Source organism: Panthera pardus, unplaced genomic scaffold, assembly GCF_024362965.1.
Source record: "Panthera pardus isolate Hobbes unplaced genomic scaffold, ASM2436296v1 HiC_scaffold_16, whole genome shotgun sequence".
Taxonomy (NCBI): domain Eukaryota; kingdom Metazoa; phylum Chordata; class Mammalia; order Carnivora; family Felidae; genus Panthera; species Panthera pardus.
Window position 1 is genome coordinate 146404949 of NW_026526721.1, and position 17241 is coordinate 146422189.

The 17241-nt window shown below is 44.9% G+C and overlaps 1 protein-coding gene across 3 annotated transcripts in view; it reads right to left on the bottom strand.

Moving 5' to 3' along the window:
- The window catches only part of OSBPL10 (oxysterol binding protein like 10), a 309461-nt gene that overhangs the window by 81040 nt on the left and 211180 nt on the right, over window positions 1–17241 (bottom strand). The window lies entirely within an intron of this gene.

Genomic DNA, 17241 nt, shown 5'->3' on the forward strand with positions numbered 1-17241 from the left:
CGGACGAGGCGGGCCAGGTGACATCTATGTGAATGTAGCCAAAGGCACACAGCAGCAGCTCTGATCGCAGGAGCATTTTAGAACTGTCCAGCTGAAAGGGCCCATCAGGGCCATCTGCATGTATCATTTTACTGGTCCCCTGCAGGCAAGTGAACAATAAATACATCAAAGGGAAAAGTCCTTGGAGCCACCGGTAAGGCTCTTGAAATGTGAAAAGTTATCTGAGACAGGGGATGAGGCACAGCTTTGCCTCAGAGCTAGGCTGAGTCTTTGCTTTTCTTCCCAGCTCCAGCGCCCATGTCCTTGGCAGTCTTTTTGAAGTTCAAGAAACGGAAGTGAAATTTCAGGCTGGCATGGGTAGGAGTGAGATCACAGTCAAGCCAGCACTGAACCACACCACCCCAAAAATGCTAAGTCGGATGAGACTTTCTCTCCTAACACCGTGTGAGACACCAGGAGGAAAGAAAACCCAGGAACTCTAGGGACAGCCCTCCGTCAGAGCCAAAGCTAGGACAACCGTAAAGAACCTCATTTTGTGCCCTGGATTCAATTCAGAAGCGGCAGATAAGCCAGAGGCTAACTGCATCTTCGAACTGACACATCAAGGAGAAAGGAAGTCAAGAGCTAGAAAAGAAACTTGATGGGTCCGCTTGTGAGGTTCATGGCCCTCACGTTCCACAACTTTCCAAACAAGATGACGTGCATCGAGCACGCATCTAGCAAATAAGCAGTCACTCTAAGGAGTGGGGGAGGCAGAGCAACCCGCCCAAGGTCCCGGGGGCTGCTCAACAGCACAGGCTACAGCCAACTGCTGGCTTCTAGACTCTGGGCCATTGTTCTTTCAGCCCCCACCCCACCCCCACCCAACAACAGCCATCCTTAATTTGAAGCCATAACTCGCTCTGTCACTGTCTTCCCTGGAGGATCCTTGCTTTATCATCATGATGGTATCAGGTGGGGAGAAGCAATAATTCTCTTAAAGGCCGCTGGACTTGGACACAAAACTCATTCTGTGCTACGCCTTATTTTTCTATTTCTTTTTGAAAACAGATACCTGCTGTGTCTGTGTAGTGATCTGCTGAAATAAAAAAAATTTTTAAAAAAGCAAAAAACAAAAACCTCATCCATTGCAATTCTACTTACCAAAATAGGCGTCATTACTTGAAAAGATGGTTTTTTTCTAAATCACTCTTAAGGCTACTGCACAGACATGGCTTGGAGTTGTCACCTCAGTGTGCACGCCAATCCTTGGGCCATGCAAATTATTATTATTATTTTTTTTTTTTTTGGCAGATAACAGAGGTCACATCTGGCCATTCTGGCTCCTATAAAAAAAAGTACCTGGGGCACAACAGGGGTTCAATAAGTATTTATTTCTGCCTTCAGGTCTTTGCTTAAAAGCCACCTCCTCCTCAACAAGGCTTCTTGAACCACATTATTATTATTATTATTATTATTATTATTATTATTATTATGAGAGAGAGAGAGAGAGAGCAAGTGAGTGAGGGGCAGAGAGAAAGAGAAAGAGAGACAGAAGCAGGGTTCACCCAAAGAAGGGCTTGAGCTCACCCAAAGTGGGGGGGGGGGGGCTTGAGCTCACCCAAAGGGGGGGGGGGGGGCTTGAGCTCACCTGATATGGGACTTGAACTCACAAACCATGAGATCATGACCTGAGCTGAAGTCAGATGTTTAATGACTGAGCCACCCAGGTGCCCTTGAACTACATGATTTAAAACTGTATCTCCAGGGGCAGCTGGCTGGCTTGGTCGGTGGAGTATATGATTCTTGATCTCAGGGTTGTGAGTTTGAGCCCCACATTGGGTGTAGCGATTACTTAAAAATAAAATCTTAAAAAAAAAAAAAAATCCGCATCTCCAGCCCAGCCCTTGACATCCCCTATCCTCATTACTAATTATTCTCCATAGCACTTACCACCTTCCAACCTGACTTAAAATTTACTTATTTATTGTGTTCATTTGTGCTAGTATGAAAGCAGGGACCATCGTATCTGTGCTGTTCAAGGGTATATTCCAAGTAGAGTAAAATATCTGCAGAATGAATAAACGAATCCCTAGTCATGCGCTTCTCAGAGGTACAAAAGAACTGACTTTTGACACAAAGTCTACAGAAATCATTCTATGCGATTAACAACAAACGGCTGAAGATTTAGTAAAGAATAATACCTCCATTATAAGTTTAGATTCACCAAGAAATATTACCAACTGGTTAAATTTAAGTTTGCAGTAGATAAAGTGTTTATGTATTCTCTGACAGTTCTATATATAGAACTAACAGCAGTAGATTTTGAGCTATTTGTCGTAGTCAACATTTCCGCAAATTCCTACCATAAAATCTTGTCTTAGAAAATTGATGTGTTAAAAGGGAAGAAAATGTAACGAAGAAACATAATAAATTATGTTCTTGACTATTATGGATGATACCATAACGTTCAAGAGAAAAGGTGAGTAAAATCAAGCCATTAACGAGATGGGATACATTTGTTTTTAATCAATAAAGAGAAATGTATCCCAATTGTATATAGTATTGAATAAAATGTGAGGTAAATCTCAGGTAATAAAAACACAGAACTGACTTCTAGAATCTTCTACTCCATTACAACAGAGACACATGCCCAGAAATGGAATCTGCTCTCTGAAAATATTCAAACTAAGCCTAGCACAGTGCTTGACACACATTGTGGACATTTCCTCAAGATTCATTTTTGCCCCCCTTTCCACGTGATGCAAAACAGAACTACTGTTTAATGACACAACTGATGTCACCCTCACATGAGTTTCATCAGGCTCCAAAAGAAATTGAGTGGAGCCTCAAAGAAAGGCGGGATTCCAAGTCTTGTGATTTAACGGTATATCACAGTTACTGTGGCTCCAACATTTCTAAGACCAACAGGCACTGACGAAGAGGTTTCATCAGACTTCGGAAGAACAAGTTTCAGCTTTTTCCACATCTACTTTTAATTAAGGGCACCTATGAGAAGATGGATGTACGTGGCACCAAAAAGCTGGACGCAACAATACCAACAGCAAGTTCTTCAAAGCGCTCCCTCTCTCCTTCAAGGTTCCTACAGGCTCATCGACGGAAGAACAAGGCACAAGCACCTACGAGTAGGCTCACCTACTGCCACCAGCCTTTGAACCGCTTACCTTAATCACGCAAGTCTCAAATCAGAGCCCTTAACGCTCTTTCTGGAGCACACCAACATGAGTCATTCACGGTCTTTAAAAACAAAAACAGGGGCGCCTGGGTGGCTCAGTCGGTTGAGCGTCCGACTTCAGCTCAGGTCACGATCTCGCGGCCCGTGAGTTCGAGCCCCGCGTCGGGCTCTGGGCTGATGGCTCAGAGCCTGGAGCCTGCTTCCGATTCTGTGTCTCCCTCTCTCTCTGACCCTCCCCCGTTCATGCTCTGTCTCTCTCTGTCTCAAAAATAAATAAACTTAAAAACAAAAACAAAATGCACCAAGTTTCGTCTCTTTCTGGCATTCCAGAATCCGGGGCATCAGCATCTTATAACATAGGTGTACAGGGTACCCCCAAATGAAATTTCAGAGATCCACACCTGAAAATGTCAGCTCTGAGGTTTGTAAAATCAACCATATGTAGGTCACACTGAACTTCACAGATAAGCAAACTTCCCGGGGGGGTGGGGGGGTGGGAATGCTATGCTATGGCCCATTTTTCATAGCACAAATAATGGTATATGCACTACAAAAAACAAATCATAGGAGTTAATGCTAACAAAATCAGTGGCTGCAGATTTTATTGCTTTATTTCAATAAAACTGTGTAACAGATTTCAAAAAGGAGTCAGCAAGCCTAGCTAAGTCTCTTCTAAAACAGGCTCAGGGGCCATCAGGGAGGAGGAATTTACGTGCATTCTAGAACCCATGAACTTTTTTCCAGCTGCAAGCCTGCAGCCTGGACTTAACTCCCTCCGCACCCTGAGGCCTGACTCATTGGCATTCTTCACTTGGAAAGGAGCCAGTGAGCTCTGACAAGTTTCAATCCCTAGTCTGCATATTAACCCCACCAATCCCAATTAACCTAGTTTCAATCCCCGTTTTGTAGAGAGGATGGAACAGAGAACTGCGCTCAACCTTCTGCCTTTATAACTCCACCCCTTCTCTGTCTCCCTTGAAACAAGAGTCAGGTTTCTACCAGAACTGTGTCTCCGAATTGCAATTCTAATTACCCAAATAAATGCCCAGTGACTTCAATTTTTAATGAATTCTTTCTTGGTTGACACCTGAAACCATTCGATAAAGAGACTAAAACCTAAGACATTCAGCTCAACGAGTTTAGGATTGGGCTGAAGAGAGACCTGAAGGGGGCAGATGGCGACAGGGGCTTCAAGGGTCTCGATTGCTTCAGACTGTTCAGAGCTGCAAACCCGGGGGCAGGTTTTCAAAGAGAGGCCTGACAGGCCAGATATCAATGAACACCAGCTCGGTCACTAATCCATTAATAATGAAAGGATCAGCATCAGGCACCTCCCAAACATGGACTCCGCTTCCTAAAGTTCCCAGGGCCTGCTTGTGCGGTTGGGAGAGCCTCCCGGGCTCACAGATTCCCAGTACCTTCAGTGACTCAATCTGTCAGGCTTGGAAGTAGACCAGTTAGATGCCAACTTCAAGGTGGCCTTGGTTTAGCATTTACCCTTCACCTGGTGGAATTCAGAAGCCGCTTTTAAGTCTCCCCTCTGGGTCAGGGATCAGTTCTTGGCGGACTTAGGCACTTCTTCACGTGGCCAAAGTCCTCAGTTAAGGTTCAAAGCCACGCTCCAAGGATCTTTAGAACACATAGACACATTCACACAAACACAGAGACCTTACTGCCTCCATTAACATATATTTACTATTCCACTGTCCTCATTAGCATTACTTTAATATTCCAAGAGACTCCCATCCCAAAAATGGTTTGATAGCTCGTTATAGAAGCTTCCTGAAACGTCCATCAAATCCGTAAAAGAAACTGTCAACAGTTTGTACCCTAAAATCCTTTGAATGCCTTGCCTCAAAATCATTGCCTAGTTTTTCCCACCAATCCCGAACTGTTGTATCTCGATCTGTACCTAACTGGAATCGAGCCCCTGTATTGTAAGCCAAACTTCAAATTCTCGAATTCTGACTTTGCCCTCCCCACTCAGAGACACGGACAATGCCCTGTGGATGTGGTGTTCTCCTTTACAGTGGTAAATAATAAAGGTCATTTTGTCTCATCAACAGATTGTGTGGTTGATATTTGGAGAGCTCGCATTCCAATCTCCAAAGATTTCCTCCAAACTCCTGAGTGTCGGAGCACGGTAAGTCTTGGCCTCACACCTGAACAATCTCTTCTCCCTGCTGACTTTCCTACCTGACATCCGACCTTCCTTCTTACTCCCTCTCGGCACAGCACCTCCCCGGAATGATAACCTACCAAGAGTCTCTTTAGGCGGGGTCCTGGGCCCCTTTGGGACACCTCTCTCTATCCATCCAAACACAGTCCTAAACACCATGTAGACCCCAAAAATCTCTCAAGGCTTATTATGTAAGCAAGAGAAAGAAAACCCCATCTAGTGGACAGATCTTACCAAATCCACATCTCCCAATAGGGTTCAGAAAGCTGACAGTGGCCATAAGGGACAAAGATGAATGGGAGGAAATGGGGTCCATCTCCAATGGCGGGAGGCTGCGGGCTACACACACGAGGTTACAAAGAAGAAAGTTAAGAAAACCCAGGATGAGAATGGAGAAATCAGTGTAGGGAACATAATGCTCTAGAATATAAACCAAAGGAAAGAAAAAAAGGGGGGGGGGAGGGGGAGAGAAGCAAACATCTCCAAAAAAAATTGACCATTAGGTCTTCGATGGCCTTCGTGCAGGGGTCAGCAAACTCCTGTAGAAGGTCAGAAAGAAAATATTTAAGGATTTTTGGAGCCACTGGACGGACTCTGCCACTGCAGCCTGAAAGCAGTCAGACCAGGTACCCACAGATGAGCGTGGCAACTTGTTCCAATAAAACTAACATCTGAGCCACCTCGGTTTGGGCAGCAGGTAGTTATTTTTCTCATTCACGTTACGTTGCAATTTTACCGGTTCTTGGCAGGACGGTGATTTTCTATTGTAGCCTAGACATCCTGGCTATCACGTTCGGAGATTTTAAGTCTGATTTGAATTTTTTTTTCTTAGTAGGCAATCAAGTTTATGTTTAGCGTGCAGGCTACTTTTATGGCGTGTGCCTTCAAGAGCAATTAACTTCAGAGCCTCTGTGGCGCTATTGTTATCTGCTTAGTCTATCTCTTGCCTCAAGGGCCTCCACTGGTCCCGCTGGTGTGGAGGGGACAGAAGGAGGGTCCCCAGACCTGGTGCCTCCAGGGGGGAGAGAGCATCTTCGGCTTTCTCAACAGGTGCTTGTTCTGGAAGGATCTCCCCTTACCCTCAGCTCTGGGTGGTGGAGGGGAGAATCAGGGCTGGAGTCATTGTTACGCCTTAGGACATAAAAGTCTGCCTTCTTTGCAAAGCTATGAAAGTGCAGACATCCTACTTCCACTTCCAAGTCGAAGACTGCTTTGTAAGCAGATCTAAACTGGCCAAATGGAAGAGTGCTGAGCACTATCCATTCATCTTTTTGGTAACAGAAGCTACTCTTCCTTTTAGAAAATTGACAGAGAAACCCACTTTGCTCTGGGCTTCATGGTGTCATCACTGATGCGGACCATCACTAAATAACTTAAGCCATGGCTCCAGATTTCTCCATTCACCCCATTCCTAGGAGGCAGGACAGGCTAATGGCATTCTTAAGTTCAACATTTTGACACCTGGCCTTTATTATAGGAGATGAGGGGGACAGAAACCAAAGACAAGCGTGGTTGAAAGATCAGGGTGTCTGGGTGGCTCAGTCCATTGAGCGTCGGGCTTTTGATCTTGGCTCAGGTCATGATCTCACAGTTTATGAGACTGAGCCCCACGTCAGGCTCCGTGCTGACAGTGCGGAGCCTGCTTGGGATTCTCTCTCCTCTCTCTGCCCCTCCCCTGCTTGTGCCCTTTCTCTCTGAAAATAAACAAATATAAAAACATTTAAAAAAAAAAAAAAGAGTGGTTGAAAGACCAATCCAGAGATGAAGGAGATCCAGTCTGTTCTGGTCCCTCCAAAGCTTAAATAAGTATGTGACTGCTATCAAGCTTCAGGGCTATTTATAAATGAGCCCATGCTGGGCAAGAGCAGAAGGCAAAGGCAAAATTCTGAAATGTGCACATACACATTCAAACACTTTCTGAAGATGTGGGATGAGTCTGCTCTATTTCTTAAAAACAGATTCCTGTCCTATCTTCCACCTTTGGGTTTTCTACAATCATTTCCTCACCAACCCCAATAATAACCCCTCACTGCACACACATGAAATGCAGATTTTATCTTTTCAAACTCCTAGAAAGCAAACCCATACTGAGATGTTCAAGAAATAAGAGATAATCGCATTCACAGCCAAATGACTTGTAGGGTTCCGTCGGTCTGTCACTTTCACTTCTCCAACAGGAAACTGGAGGAAAACTTCATAGAGGCCAGATGTGCTGGCTGAGGTCACCTGTCATGGCTGTCCCCACATTCCAATACCCTCTACACGACGAGACACGGCCCTGTGTACTTCCTCCTCTACCCTTCTCATATTCTGGAAGCAAAATACTACTTCCTGCCTCATAAAACAATTATGATCAATTTTCTTCCATGGTTTCTTCATCCTCCCCCCACTTTGCTACCACCTGGAAATAGCTTGGTTTTTTTTGGGGGGGGGGGGTTGTTTTGTTTTTTGTTTTTCCCTGATTGCAAAAGGCTGGCTCACTCCATCAGCCACCATCCCAACACAATCAGTCAGTGAAAACAGTTACAAAGAAGGAAGTAAAAATTACCTGTAATCCCACTTCCTAGAAATAAGTAAAAGCACCATTAATAGTCTGGTATTACTGTGACTCTTCTAACTCATCCTGCACAAATTATTTTATTTTATTTTATTTTTTCTTATTTAAAAAAAAAATTTTTTTTTAACGTTTATTTATTTTTGAGACAGAGAGAGACAGAGGATGAACGGGGGAGGGTCACAGAGAGAAGGAGACACAGAATCTGAAACAGGCTCCAGGCTCTGAGCTGTCAGCACAGAGCCCAACGCGGGGCTCGAACCCACGGACTGTGAGATCATGACCTGAGCTGAAGTCGGACGCTTAACCGACTGAGCCACCCAGGCGCCCCACAAATTATTTTATTTTAAAAGGATCATCCCTTATAATTTTTTTTAACTTTTTATCACTTAGAATGAATCATCTGTGATGCCTTAGATTGACTTAAAAATAATCTGAGATTTTGGAAAGGGGCAGGGAGAGTGGGGAGGAGTAAGGATAGAACCACGTTGGCTTTGGGGGTGCTGCAGCTGGGGGGGGGGGGGACATGGAGGTTCAACATCATCTTCTCTAATGTGTTCTGTTTGAGATTTCTCCGACGGGTACAGTTTGTTTTGTTTTGTTTTGTTTTATAAATAGTGGGAAAATACATTGTTGTGGGCTGAATTGTGTCCTCCCCCCCCCCCCAAATCCCTATGTTGATGTCCTAACCCCAGTACCTCCAAAGTGACCTTATACGGAGATTGGCTTGTTTTAGGGAAATTAAGTTAAAGTGAGGACATTAGAGGGAGCTGTGATCCATTATGACTGGTGTCCTTATAAAAGGAGGAAATTTGGACCCCAACGGACACAGAGGGCAGATGATGAGGCCCCGGAGAGGATGTCCATCGATAAAGCAAGGAAACAGACCAGTACAGATCCTTCCCTCCTAGACATCGGCAGAAACCCACCCAGCCAAGTGCCTTGATTTTGCACTTCTGGCTTCCAGAATTGTGAGACAAGAAATTTCTATTGTTTAAGCCACTGGGTTTGTGGTACTTCATTACTGAAGCCCTGGAAAACTAACATACACACCACAGTTATCTTTCCACATCAATAAGGACAGACCTCATTTTAACGGCTACACTGTGTAAGACTTTTAACTCCTGGCAAAGCAGACCCTGGCTTTAGTGTCAAAGCTCCTTCCCTGCAAACCCACCATCCCTTGTCCTCATGTAATTTATGCCGCAGGAAAAACTGAGGTGGAGAAAGCGTCTTCAGGATTATGTAACAGAAGCTGCCTACACACGGGTTAAAAGCTATTGTTTGGGGCACCTGGGTGGCTCAGTCGGTTAAGCCTCCGACTTCGGCTTGGGTCACGCTCTCACGGTTTGTGGGTTCGAGCCCCGCGTCGGGCTCTGTGCTGATGGCTCCGAGCCTGCAGCCTGCTTCGGATTCTTTGTCTCCCTCTCTCTCTGCCCCTCTCCTGCTTGCACTCTGTCTCTGTCTCTCTCTCTCAAAAAGAAACATTAAAAATTAAAAAAAAAAAAAACTGTTACTTTTTAATTCTCTGTGTCAATACTAAGTGTCAACATGTTAGTAACGAGGGGTGCACGATACAAAAGGAGTTCTCCCTTATCTCCTCAAAGAGAACCCTACGTCCAACAGCAGGATTTGGGGTAGAAGGCGAGGGATCAGTAATTAATCAGTCTTCTTCATTACGCACTTATCTGCACTCTCTGCCTCCCACACACAAAGGCCAGGACGGGGTGCTGAGCACAGACGTAGGAGCAGGAACTCTCTGGAAACAAGGCTGGCCTCCCGGGCACCACACCCTTAAACCTGGACTCGGGCAGCAGCGCCACCCACAGCAGGCTAATACCCCCTATTCCGCATTGTTTTCACTGAAAACATCTTTCCTCCCTCTTTTTTTTCCTTGTACGGAAGTAATACTTATCACAGAAGAAACAAATAATCAAAAGAAGCAATACCGTAACACAACCCAAAGCAGAAAAAGATACATTACGATTTCGGTATACGTGCTTACAACGTATTTCTGCATGTACCTTTAGTGAAAATGGTTGTGCATCACAGCACCGCTCATAACCTTTTCTTATTCCATATACCTTGTCAATAAATTTTGACAATACTATATAAAAAAGACTGTAGACCAGGGGCTCAGTCGGTTAAGCATCTGACTTCGGCTTAGGTCATGATCTCACAGTTCGGGAGTTTGAGCCCCACATCGCGTGAACCCCACTCCTCTCTCTCTCTCTCCCTTTCTCTTTGTCCCCTCGCTCACTTGTGCGCTCTCTCTCTCAAAAAAAAAAAAAAAAAAAAGGCTGCAGACCATTCTATCACACAAACGTGCCACAATTTATTTCCCGGTTCCCTCCTGCTGCTGGACATCACAAAGAGGTCTTTTCTTCTCTGTGACAAATTACAATTCAACAAACTTCTCTCTAGCTAAATCCCAGCATAAATTTATAATGATTTTCTTAAAATGAACTCTTAGAAGAGGAATTGCTGGATTGAAGGGTACTAAGCATTAATTTTAAATTTTTGATAAACACTGCCAGCTCATCCTTGCAAAAACTCTCCATTTGTGTTCCCTCAGCAGTGTGGGAGCCGTCCTCTTTCTCCCTCTTGACCACCTTTTTCTCTTAACCGATTCCACTGGTAATCCTCCCCCGCATCATCCCCCTCAAAAAAAAAAAAACAAACCCAAAACATAAAAACAGCAGCTCATTTTTTTAATTCGTTGCACACGCCCCTCAACAAATGTGAAGTAAAGAGACATTAAGAAGTTTCCGTATTCAGCAATAAGCTGTAAATAAGTCCCAGAGAGCTAGTACGCGGTATGGCTAATTTAGACAATATGGGACTATAATCATCCAACTTGCTAGCAGGCTAGGACTTAATTACTCCAACCAACTAAAAAGAAAGGATAATTATGTAATGTGACAAAGGCACTAAATGCCACCACAAGGGCAATCCTATTATAATGCAGAAACGTATGAAATTAATGTGTTGTACGCCTTACATTTACACAATGTTATACGTCGAGTATATTCTATAAACAGGAAGTTTCCCTACCCAGTAAAGAAAACTCAAGCAAGTAAGATGAAGGGGAGTCCAGAGGGTGTCCCTGTCCTCCGGGTGGAAGCAACAATGTGGAAGGTGGGACCACCCCTGGAAGAGAAAGCTCAAGTCCCGAGCAAAGGGAGTGAAAGGGCTACCGGGAGAATCACGTGGATCCAGAAAGTTCTCGAAGACACCACGCTTCTCTCCTAAAAGGTCCCAGGGACAACGCAACAACGGGAAACTGTTCCCGAGATCCCCAAAGCCTCACAGGGCCAGAGGGAGCAGATTCACCTGAACGTCGTCCTTCCCCAGGACAAGGGAAGGGCATCTGGCCACCTTCTCAAGCCTGCCCCGGGCCCTGCGTCTGAACCTGAATCCAACACGGAAGCTCAAGAGCAAAGCAGAAAGCAGGAACCACGTTTCCCGCTCTCTTCTCACGCTCTTCCTTTACACGGTCACAATCTCCTATCCTCCCAGCCCTGCCCTGGCCTGGCCCAGGGGAAGGGATGGTTATCGTGACCCTCCTTTTACACAACCCTGGGGCCCGAATCATAATCCACGGACGTGGAGATGTCATGACCAAGTCCACTGTCCTGGATCCAAACTTCTCTGCCCCGTGCCCCATTCCCAGGGGGCACGAGGACACCACCATGTGCTCTGTGCGCGTGTGCACACACACACACAGTTCGATGCCCACCAGGCACTAACTTCTACCTAAAAGGAAGTAGATGCTTGGGAGCAGGCTGGCTGATCCACTGGCCAATTCACTCTGAATTGAATGAGAACAGGTTAGACCACAAACTCTGGCTAAAATCCCCAGAAAGAAAGAGTGATTCATAAGCAAAACCTAAATAGTCAAGGGTAAGTATTTGTCCTGCAAAAGCGGTGGAAGCTTCAGTAAGCGTTTAAGTTCCTCTCGGCCATTTTCTAATCAGAAACTATCAAACATACATCAACGTACGTAAAACAACGGAAACTGAAAGGCTGTCTTTTTGATCCGCTTCAGAGGTCTTCTGGCTGACCAGCCACGTCTCAAAAACGCTCGCTGGCCTATCAGGTTTCACCTTCTGGAGAACGTAACTCCACCACCCAAAGATGAGCAAGTAGGAAATTAAACCATTTTCTCGAGCCTGCTTTACCTGTGTTCACGCATATTCCACACCCATGCTCGGCCTTTCTCAAAGAACTTCTCATTTTCTTGGTACTTAATCTCTATTTTGGGAAATTCTTTTATTTTGCAGAGAGAGGAGCTTGTTTTTAAGAATTCCTGAAGGAAACCTGCCAATAGACAGCTGTATCTTATCCTCAGCTTGGTAGCATATATTTATTTCACACGGGCCTTCGCTCGACCTACTAAACGCCTGCTACTCTCTTTCAAAACTTAATTATTGTTTTTAGTTCCAATATCAACCCAAAGTAGCAGACAAGAATATAACAGTTCTGTTCTCTTTTCCAGCTAAAATTAATTTCACTTGTGCCAATTATTTTCAGGAAAGAAATGCATCTCCAAAGGGCACTTGAAAAGGGGGGGAGGGGGGATTGGACAAGAACTTTTTGCCTCCAGGCAAATCCTTTATAGCATTTAAGGCTTGGCAAATGAAACTCTGGAGAGACAAACGCATTTATCAGGAATCTGCTTCATTAATCTGACAAGGAAAATTATGTTGAGGGATAAGCCACCAGTAATTAATATTTATCGTATCTCCGCCGAGGAAATGACACTGCAGTCACCATTATACAAAAGAGAGAACACGATTCCTGCACACAAACTGCTTACAACGTAATCCTCAAGGTGCTCAAATAAGAGACAGAATAACGATATAGAATACACCGCACTTTACGAAAGAGCTAACCACATTTTGCAGAGGCCTGCGTTGAAAACTGCTTTCCAACAACAGAATGAACTGGCATGGATCCATTCCCGTTTTCCTCACTTCCTCAAGACTCTGGTCCACACTTTTTAAGAAAGCCAAGTGTAAGAGTGTGCAATGCACGGCCACTAGTCATATCAATAAACACACAAATAGAACTTATTAAATTATAATTAGGTCCATGCACGACTAACTCCAGGACCCAGCCTGCTGACTGAACCGATCAATTCATCCACCGCCATGTTGTGGGGAGGGCCCACAAGACCTTATTCATCAAAGGACTCTACTCACAGGAGATGCCCGACAAACGTTTGTTGGGTGGGTAAATGGAGAAAAAAGGGAGGAAAGAGAAGAGAAGGCAAGAGAAAGGAAGGGGGAATGTAGGGAGGAAGATGGGGGGAGAAAAGTGGCAGAAGGGGAAGGAAGGGAAGAAACAAGAGAGAGAAGGGAAGAGGAGAGTTCCAAGAAGTTTTAACACACTGGCATGGTTCTCCAGCATATCCAAGAAATTCTCCCCACTGCCCCAAGTCTGGTGTTACTACTTCTACTCAAAGAAGAATAGGTATTTTCCACTTTATCTTAAGCCCTGGAACTTCAGCCTTAATTTTGAGTCTCTTCCAGTACCAATCTCCCAGAGAGAAAAGGACATTTTAACTGCACGTTAGACATCTACGGGCACGCCACAGTCCCAAACTCCTTATAGCCTCTAAAATAATCTGATATTGAGAAACAAGGCCCTACCTGGATGGGTTCCAGGTTCAAGTTCCAAGCAGTCCATGGAAGCCTTTCTCCTGGTTAATTCTAACTCTTTCTTCAGACCACGATATAGGTTGCTTTCACCAGGTAGCCTTCCATCATGTCCCCAAAAGGTCATTATCCCCATCACCCACAGGACCCATCATGTTTGTGTTATGTCCTCCATTGGTTAAGCTCTCCCACCCTCATCGGGCTCTGAGCTCCACGAGGATGAGGACCTTTTTTCTCTTTGGTTCACTCTTGTCTTCCTAGCACCTAGGATGAGCCTGGCAAACTGCAGGCAGAAAATGTTGGTTAGAAGAATGAGTATGGGGCGCCTGGGTGGCTCAGTCGGTTAAGCTTCCAACTTTTCACATCGGCTCAGGTCATGATCTTGCAGTTACGAGCTTCAGCCCCATGTCGGACTCTGCACTAAGCATGGAGTCTGCTTGGGATTCTCCCTCTGCCTCTCCTCTACTTGTGCTTTCTCTCTTTTTCTCTCTCTCGAAATAAACCTTTAAAAAAAGAATGAGTAAATGAATATACGAAAAAGAGCACCTAGGCATCTCCTTGGGAACTGGCCATCTTCCCCACTTCCTGGCATTAAAGAAGAAGGTCTGAATGCCACTAAGAGATGAATCCATATGAACACAGGTATCCAAATCACATCTAAATGTCAACCAGCAGGCATTAAAAATTGACAAGTCAAGGAAGTATGTATAATACCAGTTCTGAACGGACTGATTTTCTTCTTGCCATATCGAGACAGAGGATTTCAGTAATCAGAGGACAGAGGACAAGGTTTCATACTTTTCTTGCATGTGTCCCTGGGTCTACTTGATCACCATCAAAGACAGTGTTTAGCAGCAAAGGAGAGAAATTCACCCGTGCTAATTCAAGAAGGGGATCTGTTACATGGATACAGGAAGGAGGTACCCAGAATTTACTAGAAAGGGCTGCTCTCTGTCTTTCAGAGATATCCCAGTCTCTTACCTCTTAAAGTCTCTGCCTTTCCCACCTTCTTACTCTCTCCTCTTGCTCATCTGAAAACTTCCCTCCCTTGTCCAAATCCCAGCAGAGCCACCGGGGAGCTGAATCTACCCAGTCTCACAAGTCTGGCTTCCTTTCTTTCCCAATTCAGATTTGAGAGGAAGTAAATATGCTTGGCTGGCCGTGGATTAGATGCCTGCCCTGGTCCAGCCGGCCAACACTGACCTATGCCTTCACTACAGGGTCTCCTCTTCCTAAGGGGTAGCCCCTCCACCACTTTTGTGACGTTTAGCCCCATCTAAGATTCTGATATTCATGACATAGAAAGATACACACTATTTGCAAATATCTTAAAAACTCCTTCACCAGAAAATATACGTGTCCAATGGGACACCAGTCAATGCTCACATCTGTAACAACGAGTCAAAATAACGAGGCATTTCCCTAAACGTAAGCTGGTATGACATGAATGCCAAAGTTACACAGCTTCCTGTCAGCGGGTTCTAGAAATAGAGTAACTTCTTGTAAATGTAAACACTGAGCTCGAAGTGAGCCCAGACCACCCCATCTCTTTTAGTTGCAGTACCACGTAATAATGCAAAATCCACGGTTTAAAAAGAGTTTAAGAAGAGACAAGGGCTCAATCCACAGTACCCTCTCAGTTTATACCTTTCCTGACCATTTCCAAAGTCTGGAATTAGCTGTCACCTACTTCCTCATATTAGGTTCACGGATCTAATGTATCTATTAACTTTATGGAAATTAAAATTAGTACCAAGAAGCACTGGGGTTTGCTACATCAGCTAACTCTCCCTCAAGAGCTCTCTGTAGTTTTCCCTATGCAGTTGTGATTCAAACGGTTCTCTTTTTCACGGAAATCCTTCTCTTCCCATGACTATCACCAAACGGGAGACGTAAAAAGGGAAGGTCTGGCCCTGATAATACTCTGGAAAGCACAGGATCCCCAAACAGAATTAATGTGTAACGTGCACAAAAGGTGGCTCGTGGGGCGCCTGGGTGGCTCAGTCGGTGAAGCGTCCGACTTCGGCTCAGGTCATGATCTCACGGTCCGGGAGTTCGAGCCCCACGTCGGGATCTGTGCTCACCGCTCAGAGCCTGGAGCCTGTTTCAGATTCTGTGTCTCCCTCTCTCTCTGACCCTCCCCCGTTCATGCTCTGTCTTTCTCTGTCTCAAAAATAAATAAACGTTAAAAAAAAAATTAAAAAAAAAAAGGTGGCTCGTATACCTTGTCCCTAATTTCCCCGCAAACACGCTACGCACCTCTAGAGTGTAGCGTGGGCAGCTCTACACTTGTTGACTTTCTCTCAGGTGACATCTTGCCTAGAAATCCTCTCCTCCTCGTCCTTCACAGTCAAAATCCTACTAGGTTTCCAATGGCTGGAGCAAAGCAGTGCCTCTCCATGAGGCTTGTCCTTCCCCACCCAGAAGTTACCACCACCACCACGCCCCTAGTCTCTCCCAGGCCCTCTCATGAGCAGGTGCCTTTTCTTCAAGTTTGTGAGGTCCGGGGAGCAGCCCCACATCCCCTTAGCGCCTGGCTAGTACAGAGAGACGCTACATTTTCAATAACTCGCTAAGTGTAGCCTTCAGGCTTTGGGGCACTGCTTCAGGTTTCCAGGTTTATTTTTTTCCGGTGGAAATGCTCTGTGTTTCATTTGCTATATTTGTGGCAGAGTCGGGAAGCCCAATTTGGGCGAATCTGAACATTTACTGAGAGAAAATGCCTTTTCTCCTTCAATTCAGTAGTTAGAAATGAGTATCCCCCTTTAGACTTAGCTGGGTAGTGCTAATTTGCCATCTTTAAACTAACCTTTTAGAAAACATGTAATATTAGCTCCTCTTCCAGATACTATCTCACGATTCCCCGCTGCAAAATAAACACATGCCGTAATTCCTTCTATAACTAAAATGTAAACACATACTTCACTCTTGGGATAAACTGGCTCTATTTTCATGTAAATTTAGTACCGATAGAAGGTAACGCTCAGAGTGAGGAAATGCTCACTGGCTTCCTCAGAAGATCCTGACTGTATACCTTACTGTCCAACCCACCGCAAAGCACCGAAAGCTAAAAAGTATAACAATGTTTTAAAGATGCAATTCCTTGAGTAGACAGAAACAGTTTAAAATATTACTTCAAACTGAAAAATACACTCGATTTTAATTGAGCTGCATTTATATTAGGAACAATTTCTTCAGCTTTCCCACTGGGTTGATCATCTCTAAAGAGTTCTACACCTCTGAAATTAGGCTGAAGAACGACGACCATTCTTACCCACTCAATTGCTGCCCCCTGCTGACGGAAGGATGAACAGCTTTGCCAGACGCTGCCCTCTCCAGGGAAAATGGCAGCTATAGATACATACACCCCCTGGCCTGGTGGGTCCCAAGCCCTCCGGAGAATACGCAAGGGCCAACAAGGGCGCCGGGGGGGCTTAGTCAGGTAAGTGTCTGACTTCAACTCACGTCATGATTTCGCGATTGGTGGGGTTGAGTCCCACATGGGGCTCTGAGCTGACAGTGCAGAGCCTGCTTGGGATTCTCTCTTCCTCTCTCTCTCTCTGCCCCTCCCCTACTTGCTCTCTCTCTCTCTCTCTCTCTCTCCCTCAAATATTTTAAACTTTAAAAAAATTTTTTTAAAAAAAGGATTCTGGGAAGGTTGAGACTAATGAAG